Source organism: Lygodium microphyllum, chromosome 18 (assembly GCF_053477565.2).
Source record: "Lygodium microphyllum isolate KBCC chromosome 18, Lygodium_microphyllum_v1.1.10, whole genome shotgun sequence".
NCBI lineage: Eukaryota > Viridiplantae > Streptophyta > Polypodiopsida > Schizaeales > Lygodiaceae > Lygodium > Lygodium microphyllum.
In genome coordinates this window covers 103,343,245-103,355,241 of record NC_141152.1, presented here as the reverse complement: position 1 = coordinate 103,355,241, position 11,997 = coordinate 103,343,245, and positions in this window count along the sequence as shown.

Genomic DNA, 11,997 nt, shown 5'->3' with positions numbered 1-11,997 from the left:
TTGGAGAGAAGACCAGAGGATATTCAGCTAGCTATTGACAGGTTGAAGGTTGCTAGACTAAGAACTAAGGACAGGTTTGACAGCAGGCATCGCTTGCGGCCTAGAGCAATAGAAGAGGGAGACTGGGTATTAGTCTTTGATAGCAACCTTGAAAATCAGCATACTGCACTTCGGAAGATGGTGAAAAGATGGTTTGGGCCATACATAGTCAGACATGTCTTTGACAATGCAACATATGAGTTGACACAATTGGATGGGACAGTGCTTAGAGTGCCTATTGCAGGAAAAAGAATTAAGATTTTCAAGAAAAGAGATGATGAGGATTATGCATTGGAAGAATTTGCAAGAGAAGAGCAACGAGAAGAAACTCCAATAGAAGAGACAGATGATATGACAGATAATCTTGTTGATATACCGGAAATACACAATGAAGAGCTTGATCTGTTTGTGGATCTTGATGATAATGATCATGGGTAGTTGGCCCATCCGGAGGATGCGCAGGATTAGAGGGGGGTGGATGTCGTACTGCTACGCATTCGAGGTGTGGAATCCACCAAAATGTTGTGTGTGTGACATTTGTTACTTTGTACATACTTAGTCGTTGTGTTTAAATTAATTTTCTGCGTGCGAGTATAGTGGAGAGAAGTTTGGAGGCATAGTGATGGGCATGTATGGGAAGTTTGAAAATATTATGGATGCGGAGATCGTGTTTTGTGAATATGCTGAGCACAATGTTGTATTACGGACTTTATAAAAAGTTTGAGTCTTTATGGCGAGAATGCTACAGTTGAACAAGTTCAGGAACTTTTGGGGATTGTAGAACGTCAGGTTGGTTTAGATCTTCAGCTTACCGCATCTAATTCAGATCATATTGATAGGATCTTATTATGCTTTGATATTAGAAAGCATTGGCATGTGGGAATGCCTAGATTTTACCCTATCCCAGTTTTGGGTGATAATGTAGGTGTTGATACCTCCATTTATGGGGACGCTGTGAAATATGTCCTTAAGGCTAGCATGGATAATATCAAGTTGGATTACTATGTGATTGGGACTTATAATCATGACAATCACACGTTTACTTTGGATGATTCAATTCAAGACCTTGGACTGCGCTATGACTATGGCAAATTTAGCCTGGGGAAAGGAAAAGCCAGGGATGGTTATTTTGACACGGATGCTATTTTTGAAAGGAGGATTTTTGGAGGGAAGACGTATGATTGTCACAATTTTGGCTGTTATGAAGTATGGATCTTACACAGGATGCGCGGTGAGAAGAGGGGGGTGAATATACGACTGAAAATTCTGTCCACGGATGTGATACAGAGTGGTGTTCTGTATGAATCATAAGACTGAACCTTTTGACTCAAGAAGGCCACGTTATAATTCTGTAATGATCTTCTGCTTCATCCTGTCGAATGCACGAACCATGTGATGACATAGATTTTTCGAGTCAGGAATCATATCTTTGCCGCTAGAATAACGATGATGACCTTTCCCATGTAGCTTGGAATGTGGCTTAATCAGAAAACAGGGGAATGGAAAACAGGGAGGATCTCTGCAATTTGAAAAGGGGAATCACAAATAGGGGGGATCTCTGTAACTGGGAAAACAGAGCTACGGAGGCAAAAAGAGGGGAAATTGAAGACGATTGATGGGAGGGAAATCTCAGCAACTTCAAAGGGAAATTCAGGTCATGAAGAATAGGGGAGCTAAGGGGAAGCTTGACGTTGGACAATACAAAGCTCGTCTCTTCCTGGGGTGAAGACGATATCCGATGCAACCCGTGTAGCCGCTGGGACCTGCCACCTGCCTACTTTGACAACAGGATTCAGACTAGCCAAGGCGAAAGCTCACACGACTTACATTGCGGCGGAGCCGTCCACGTCACCACAAGGCGCGTCCAGTGGGAAACAGAAGAAGACGAGGTGACAACGAAGATCACAGAGTGCTCAATGAATACGGACGGAAGGAAGTGTGGACTGGACGCTGCTATGGTAGAGGAGTGCCGAGATCAGAAGGTGAGAAGATGACACGAACATGAAGAAGATGAACGAGGGGACAAGGACAAAACTGAAGAAGAAAATAAAGGTGACAAAGCAGCTGCTGCGACTATGAAAGAACAATAGACGAACCAACAGTGAACACATTAGGAATGAAACGACTTCTGCTACTTCGAAGGACATTGAAGTGGTATGGGTGTGATCATTGGCCATCTTCTATGTCAGTGATGACTGGGACAACAAAGCTGCCTATATGAAGAACATTCCAGACATAGAGATGCCTGAAACAAAACTGCCTGTATGAAGAACATTCCAAACATAGAGATGTCTGAAACAAAACTGCTTGTATGAAGAACAATCCAGACATAGAGATGCCTGAAACAAAGCTACCTATATGACGTGCTGAAGCCTAAGCAGACAAGAAATTACCTTATACTTTCCCAAGAAGAAGATGGAAAGACTCTCAACCGTCTTCAGTTTCCCTTCTGCAATTCTGAGAGGACATAACTAGTAATCAGATGGACTGCTTTTCTAGTTTTAATTCACCTTGAGTTTACCATTTTAAACTTTACATACTGGATAGCAAAATTTACAACTGCTTTTGCTCAGGCAGAATTTATTGATTGTGTTCTGAATTTGCTTTATGGCTATTAAAATTATATGATTTAGAGTTGAAGGCTAGAACCAGTTTGATGATGAGTTCAATCTCTGACATTGGATTATTCACTTGATTGATCTTCCATCTTGAAATTTATTAAGGTCTTCTGTAGACATGACTTTACTTTTGAAAATCCTTCGACAGCGTCGTGCTGGGTGGAGGCCACAGCGGGAATCACTGTGGTAGGTGGAATAGTCTTGCAGGAGGTAGTCTGCATTGTCGGAAGGGGGAACTTGTACTCCGCATGATGATTCCTTCTCGTACTCCGGCCTTTGGTCCTGTTTTTGATCCTCGGAGATAGACGAGAGGCTGGGAATCAGTAGAGCTGAGAAGACGAAGCCATGGCCAGCACGACGCTGCGGCTCCTCTTGAGTCATTGAAGGCTCAAGGTGTGATCGTGCCATTCGCAAACCCCCACCTCCAGAAGGTTCACGGGGTCGAAAGTTAAGCTTAGGAAATCTTCTAATTTGATAGCCTCTAAAACGGGATGACGATCCGAAATAGACGGGCGGAAGGTTCTGAAGATGGAGGAGAAAACTTGTGCCTGCTCTAATACCATGTTGAACAATGCATGAGGGAGACGAGGAACGGAGAAAGAGAGAGAAGAAGAGAGACACGAGACACCGAAAGTGGAACCCCAGAAGTGTTTCAACTGAGCACACATGATAGGAATATATAGAGGGGACCTGGGGCGCTATATATAGATAGACTATATATAGCTAACACTATATATAGCTAACACTTAGCAAAGATCACAAGAGTATTATCTCATAAGTTCTAACTCAAATCAAGCTTGTTTTCTTGACTGTAAGAGCAATCACAAATTATAAAATCAAGTACAATATATTGTCATGTAACATAAACAACTCTGCATCCCATCATTCATACATGATGCCATAGTATGAATCAAGTTTGCATGATTACATTCAATGTAGACTGTTAGGGACAAAAGCTTATGAGTCAATTACAAGGCTTGTAGGGCAAAGAGACTTGCTTCAAGAGAGCTTCAAATTGAGTTCCCGATAAGGATAAGTTACCATAGGCAATAAATAAGAGAAAAATCTCATCCTCATTCAACCCAAAGCATCTATGAATGATCTACAAACATTGCCTTGCCATAGGGGTGCATAATACTTGTATATTTTGACAAGATATCTTTTGTAGAGTAAGAAATGAATTAAAAGAACACTACTGTAGCTAATTCTCTGAATATGGCTGAAGATATCAACCCCAAATCAGTCCACTGAAGAAAAGGGGTTCGAAGAAATAGAAGACATAGAAGAATACTCACAGAAAGAAATAGAAAATGTATAAGAATACTAACAGAGATGAAGCCTGTCATTTTATTCCTGCATTATGAGAAGATAAAACTCTTATAGAAAAAAACATGTATAAAATAATATCTTCCTCTATGCTATTGAGATCACCAATTTGGTGCCTCCATTGGCTCCGAAAGGGGGATAAAACATTAGGATACATGGTCAGAATCCTACTAGATTGCTCCTTCTTCATCTTTCACTTTGGAGTGATGTTCACTGCCTAAAAATAGTGATCGCGCGTCACACGATGTCAATCTCTCTTTTTACATAAAATCCTCTCAAATTGGCTGAAAGGTACATGCTTTCTTTTACATGTCATCCTAATGGAAAATCTTTCTACAATATTATGGATTTTTACAATAGATAATATTTTTGAACCATGGACACTAACACTAATGTCTAAAATGGCATTGGCTCTCTAAATCAATAAGAAAGCCACACTCTAGATCTTTTGACATGTTGTGCACGTAGCGGTATGACATTCATCCCCTCCTAACCTGCATATCCTCTGGCATGTGCCAAAGTCTTACGGATCTGCAGTTTCAGAAGAAGTATCTTTTGCCATGTCAATGTCTTCATCTTTTGCCTCTTCTTCTTCCTCTATGTCTTCATGCTCCTGAATTATATCCAAGTCTTCTAACTCATATGTTGCACTTTCTCTTCGTTTGAAGAGCTTGATTCTTTTTCCAGCTATCTTCATGCTTGTCCCATCCAATTCATCCAATGAATATGTGGCATTGTCATGAATAACCTTTACCACATACGGGCCAAACCAATGCTTTACTAACTTCTTGGAAGCATTGTATTGATTATTTAGGCTATTGTCATAGACAAGCACCCTGTCATTTTCTTGGATAGCTCTTGGCCAAAGTCGATGTTGCCTATGAAATCTTTTTTTAAAAAAAAGTCTTGCTGTCTTTAACTTCTTAATAGCTGCTTGAACATCTTCATGCCTTATTTCTAGCTGCCATATGTGCAAAGTCAGCAACAACCACTACAAGATATAGACCTTATACCGATGTTTAAAGCGACTAAAATACAAACAACAAAATTTGCCCCCATCGTCGCAAAAAGCATCGTTATTGACGACGCCATAGAAACGTTGCTATTGGCGTCGCTATTAGCGACGCATATAGCGACGCCAATAGCGACGCAACCAGTAAATTTGCGACACGCATAGCGATGCCAATAGCGACACGAGCAGTAAATTTGCGACGCCAATAGCGATGGTAACAGGGATTAAAAAAAAATTGTGGCAGGGCAGCAAGCTGCCCTGCCACATATAGCACTGTGTGCTGTATGAGAGCCATACAAAATAGTTTCTGCACTACTATATACAAAACGCTTGCAAACAAAAGAATGTATATACTGAAATCATAAAACTGATACATGAAATAAATACATGATCGCATAAAAAGCGATTAGTACAATCATGACAGGATATCACTAATACATAGAAAATGTCTACATAGATCAGGCGACTAAAAAATAAAGGTGTGTGAGCTCCAAGGATCCAAGGGCGAGCTAGAAATCCTCGTCCGCCGCCGAAAGCTCGTCCCGCCGCAAAGGAGCATCGAACGGATTCTGCAGAAAAAGAAACAACACATCAATCCACCATACAATAATGCATTCAAATATCTCATCGTAACTACGGACAAGAAAGATGAGTGACTTACAGGGCCGCCGCGTCTATACAATCGGTCGATCAATGCATTGAGACCATGCCTCTCTGCATATCGAGTCTCAAGGCCTTGCGGATCGCGATTTCTAATGGAGTGCTGCAAAGAAAACAAAATGCTAACTGTTAGAAACATGATTGTCAGTACAAAGAATATTTCAAAAAAACAAACAAGCAAAACAAAAGAGAAACTTACAAAGTCCTCCAAATATGTCCTGTGGCTGCCACTCCCAAGATGATGGACCACTTCGGCCTCGAGTCGTGCCCTCGCCGCCTCGCGATGCTGACTCCAACGTCCTAGAGAATCTGTACCCTCCTCCCTCAGTCGGCGCCAGTCGTCTGCATCTAACCACTCGGGCTTTGTAGCCCCACTCTTGATTGCCTTGCGTGCGTCGGATCATCTATGTGACATGTATGCACGCATGCAATCCATCATCCAGCCCGTAGAGAATCTATCTACTACAGCTGGCACCAGAAACTCCGCGTGAAAAGATGCTACTATGTAGTCCTTGCTCCCCTCCGGTATGTTTTTCCAATGATCCAGGACGTTGTGCTGAAAAACTTGTTGGCACAACTCTCTCATGCGATCCATCACCCTCCTCCCCTCATCATTCATGATGATGGCTCCTGACCTACTATCGACCAGATATCCATAACCCCTAGGAGTCTGCCTAAGATGGGTCCTCTCCCATCTCCGTCCACGCTCCTGGGCATATCCAGGAGACCCCTCTACATCCGGTGTACCGACGGGGGTAACCTCTCTTGGAGTGGTACCCAAAGGGGTGGCACCAAAAGGGGTGCCACCTGCTGACGGTTGCGCAAAAGCCGGAGTAACTGGAGTAGACGTCCCCACAGGTGTGACAAATCCTGGAGGTGATGCAACTCCAGCTGAACAACGAGACGGAGACACCACATCCATGTCTCCACAGCAGCATCCCCCTGATCCCGATGCAGTCCCTCCCTTTGGCCCAAGTCGTGAGCGTCGAGATCGTCTGCTCGAAGCTGAAGCATCCGATCGCGCTGAAGCAGATCTAGCAGAGCGCCCTGACAAAGAACGAGACAGCTCCTGGTCTGCCATCTCTCTGAATCTCGCGAGCTGGTCTGGAGACATGTGTGCGAAGATGTCATGCAACTCCTCATCGCTCATCCCTCGACTCATCCTGAAAATGTCACCTGCACAGATAAAAAATGGTGTTAGAATAATCAATTTCAATTATACAAAGCACAGTAATATAAATCATTTTTAAAAAATCCCTCTTAAAATGCATATCTTATGTACCTTTATAAGAGATCTAAACAACGAATTGAGTAAATGGATGCTCCAAGTATGAAGTATCCTATGGTCCCATCTTAATCTCCTGACACAACTCTGCATACACTGGAAGGTCGATAGACATGTAACCACAAAAGAATGAGTCCGCCTCGTTCTCAGAAAATTCTTGGACTCCTGTATTTCCATCATTATTAGCCGATGCGGGCTCCAAGCTTTCGACGGCCTCCACCCCTTGTAATATCGACCCCTCTATTTGCATATTATCTTCATCTATGCGCGGAACATCGCTTTGATCATATACTCTCGCACTTTAGGGAGTTGAAGGTATAACATACCACCATCGAGGTTGTTGGGGGTTTGGATAGAAGATTACCTGTTCACAAACACGTACAAAGCGAGTTCAAACCATTGTGACATAAACCATGTCGTATTACAATTAGCAAGCAAATGACTCCATGCACCTGTTCACAATGGGCCGGCAACACAAAGGTGTCGCGCAAATCCGTCCATTTTTTTTCGGAATCTATTTTGAGAAATCCAGATGGACCTTGTCGAACTGTTGCTCCAGCTCCTCCAAGTACCACTTTGAACCACTAGACATCGAATAGTATCATGGAGAAGCTACGGTAATCCACCGTAATAATACTTTGCAAGTTCCCAAAATACTCCATCTCATCCACAACCGTGTTCGGATCCATTGCTCGTCACCGGCTCTCTTGCTCGAACCTTGCCATGACACCACAGTCCATTGTGGAGCGCATTTTGTCAATACGCTCCACGCGAAAATGTCGTCCGCGCGACCACGCTGCACTATATATTTTGTAATGTACATTGAAACACTCAAATTAGATGTCGCATATAAGATTTAGATACGACATATTCTAAACCCCTCATCACCTTTGGACTACATCCCCTCGAAATTCCCACTCCTCCATTGAGACCTCTGTCCCTTCACTGGATGTTGCGGTCAAGGCTCCATGCAACCATCGTGTTGACATAAACCGTGGCATCTCCTCCATGCCTTCGGGATATCGAATCAATCGATGACGCGTACTACGTCGGAATTTATCTCGTGCTTCCTCTCGATCTTGCCTTGCAATCTAGTACTTGGCGAGCCACGTCTCCATGGAGGCATGGTGCAACATACAAAAGCGATTCACCTTCTCTTCCATTGAGGCATCCATTCTTTTTTCTACCCCATTTCCAACCACCACATCTCCAGTCAGTCTATCATCGTCCTTCAGCGTCCATAGCATTTCATTGTCTGGTTCCACCGTTGGTAGCCATTGTGAGATATGCACTAATGCCTCTGACACCAACCAACCTTCGGCCATGCTACCTTCTAGCCGAGCTCATTGTCGCACAAAGCCTTTCGGGGTTTTCATGAAGCGCTCTAGGAAGAACATCCATCGCGTATGGGCAGGTCCAGCAATCTCCACTTCCTCCACAAGATGCACAAGAAGGTGGACTTGTATCGTGAGCATGCTAGTGGGCAGGTATTTCTCAAAGAGACAAACCGTCTCCACTGCTCCCCGCCTCGCGGATTCAATAGAGGACGTCTTGATCTCTTTCCGTGAGATCCATTGCACCAAAGTCGACAACTTGTAAATGGCCCCGCAAATTTTTGGAGTAAGGTATCCTGCGATCGCGATCGGTAGGACAAACTGCCACAAATGAGAAAGCATTATGAATAATGGCCACTTTTCAAATTGCAAAATGCCCACGCTAATTACAATCCATTCGTAGCACAAACCTGACATATCTTATGCCAATCATGGAATTTTAGCCCCGACAATTGGTCATCTTTAGAAAATGCGGACCTGAGAGAACGCATCATACTCGTCGGAGTGTGGATAGACTTGATTACTTGCTTCACAATGCGCTCTTCTTTAATGGACAAAACCCAAGGAGCGCGAGGAAGCTGCACGTGAGCATCAGCACTCGACTGCGGCCAAAGCGCCTCCATCTTACCTACCTCATTCAAATCCATTCGTGCCCCTATAGTGTCTCTCTTTCCTGTGATGTGGTCCCATAGCAAGCTGCCCACATTCTTGAAAATATGCATGGGATCTAACAAGTGGTTGACCTGTAAGTGGGTCCAATATGGCAACTCATAGAAAACTGAGAACCGTCGCATTCCATTTGGATGTGATTCCGGGTTTACCATTTTTAGCTCATACCAGCTTGCGGCATTCATACGTGTTGGAGGTCGTCCAAGGAAACCTTCCTTGAGTTCATGATCCTCCGGCAAGAAAGTAGCGTGTCCTTGATATACCATCTTCTTCATGGTTCGTGACCTTCGGGAGTCTAACTGTGGCCCACACAATGGACATGCATGATAACTTGAGGTAACCAAACCTGTAAGGCGAGCCATGACCTAGTGAATACTTGATTAAATGAGGTAAAATATAGATATTACCAGCGAGAACAGAGGTTTGCTCACCCGAGCACTCTCCCAATCCCGGAAAGTCATGCATCGTCCACATGAGAATGGCTCGAATGTTGGCTAACCGCCGACCATCACGCCTGCTCATATCTTGCACAGTGACCCCCTCCTCCCACAAAATCTTAAGCTCATCGACTAATGGACGAAGATACACGTCCACATTTTTTACTTTGTAGCGGCTTGGGACGAGCAAGCTAAGGATGAGATGTCCTTTCTTCGTAGAAAGCCATGGAGGGATGTTGTAGTTGACAAGCACTATAGGCCACACACTGTAAGAAGTTGAGCGCAGACCGAATGGGTTCACACCATCCATTGCGAGACCGAGCCGAAGATTCCTTGGCTCTCGGGCAAAGCCTAGGAAAGTAGAGTCAATGTGGCTCCATAGATTTAAACCTTAAACAACCAAAAGAAAGAGAGAGGGAGACTCACCGATGAGATATGGCGAGTGTGGGGCGGCTCCTCTTTGCAATGAAGGCTACTCCTCTCCTTCATGAAAAACGGCGGCGGCGGCGGCGGCAGCAAGTCTTCTTCCTCTCCTTCTCTCACGACGGTCGCTCTATCCCTCGCTCTCGCTCTCAAAACACAAAACGTGCAAACGCGAAATAAAACCGCTCTCGGTTTCGGCCCGCTTTTTTCCCTGTGGAGCGTCGCTATTTGCGGCGCAAATAGCGACGCAAATGGTGACGCCGCTACCCGCCGTCGCTACTAGCTCAAATCCTTGTAGTGAACTCTTCTCTACTGATGCCTTCCTCCCAAGGTAGAAGACTCCATGTGAAAATATATTCTTCAATTGGCATAATTGGTTGTTGCCCATGCATAAGTTCAGTTGGTATATAGCAAGTCACTATACTGTGAGTAGTCTAGTCAGCCCATAATGCAAAAGGTGGCATTTTAGGCCATTCTTTGATCTTTCCTCTACAAGATTTTGCTAGATCTTTGAGAATAGGTTGATGTCCTCTCTCACTCTTTCCATTCCCTTCAGGATTTTAGGCTGATATCAAAGCCAACTTGATACCCAATTGAGCAAAGAAGTTGCATGCCTCATCCGCATTCAATTCTCCTCTCTCTGCGGTTACCTTGCCAACACATCCATATCTACAAAATACTTCTTCAAGCAAAAATTGACAACTAGCTTGAGTGGTCTTGGTTGTTAAAGCTTTATCTTTAACTTGATTGGTTAGATATTCTCTTGCAAGCACTAAATACCGCATATTCCATATCCATGTAGGCATGGTTACAAGATCAATAACCCATCTATAATGTATAGACAAGGGATAGGTCGGTTGTAACCCATCTCGATACTTGACCATAAAATACATTTGACACATAGCAGGTTTCAACAAAATGTGCTCTATTCCGATACATGTTTTGTGACCAATATTTTTATTCGACTTTACTAAAGGTTCCCCATATACCTCTATGGCCAAACCATAGGCTTTTATGAAATTCCTTCATCACTTGTTGTTGCAATCTCATTCTTTAAGAAAAAAGCCATAAGCTTTCCTCTTAATATGCTTGAAATCTTCATCATTTCAAGACTCCTTCTTCATTGTGCTCAAATATTTGCCGATCTTCAGGCAATCTTCTTCATAAACTTCTTCAAGGAAATGAACTAGAACTTGAGCAATGCAATTTGCTTGTTGGCTTCTAGTTGACCACCCTTCTTCCATAGATAAATCTTTGATCTTTATTTTTGTATGCTGACTTACAATATGATGGGACCTGAAATGGGCCGGCACTGGCTATGGCACTAGCCGGACCTCATGCTCATGACACACAAACACCCTCACGGCCTCGCGGACCAGGAGCGTCAATCTAACGCTAAAGGACAAACTGCCCTAAAGCTTAATCTATGCATTTATAGTTTATAGGCCAACATCTCCTTTCCATAAGCTCCTCAGAGGGAGAACCCATACACATTGGCAATGCCACGATTACACACATATGGAGGCAACCTCTCTGTAGAAACACTATGGCCCCACTGCAACTCTCCTACATCGCAGGGATTAGCCCTTTGATGCGTTGCTCAACATATAACACAATTGAACATAAACTCCTCTCTTTCATATTTCTCATATTTCCAGGAGATATACCATGTGTCCTCACTTGACAGTCCCTTAGGAAACCGACTCTCTATCCTACGGCAAGGGATAACCTCACACTCTCAATCATGGGTCAAAGTCCTAAGAAAACAATTGCTATGCAGTCCAGGATCTTTTCATTTGATACCATGAACTATGCATAGTGCATAATGTGAATGGTTCAGTGCACAAACAGAAGAAAATCAACCTTGTGTATCGTGCGAAACAAATCTTTTCATGATTTCCATGCTAACGTTTATGTATTGAGGAGAGACACTGAGCCTTACGCTCATGTTGCCTTTCCCTTTATTTTAAAACAACGTCCTATAGGCATGATGCAACACATAAATCAGATTTTAATTCATATTTTGACGCTCAACCTCCCCTCTCACCCTAGCGTTTAATGTTTTGTATTCGTTGATAGGTGAAAGAGTCATTTTATGTGTATTTCCTTATAAAGAAAGTGATAAACACGGACGGAAACACAGAAACGAGGTAAACCGAGGCCAACCTTGTGCTCTATCTTTATTATACATTGC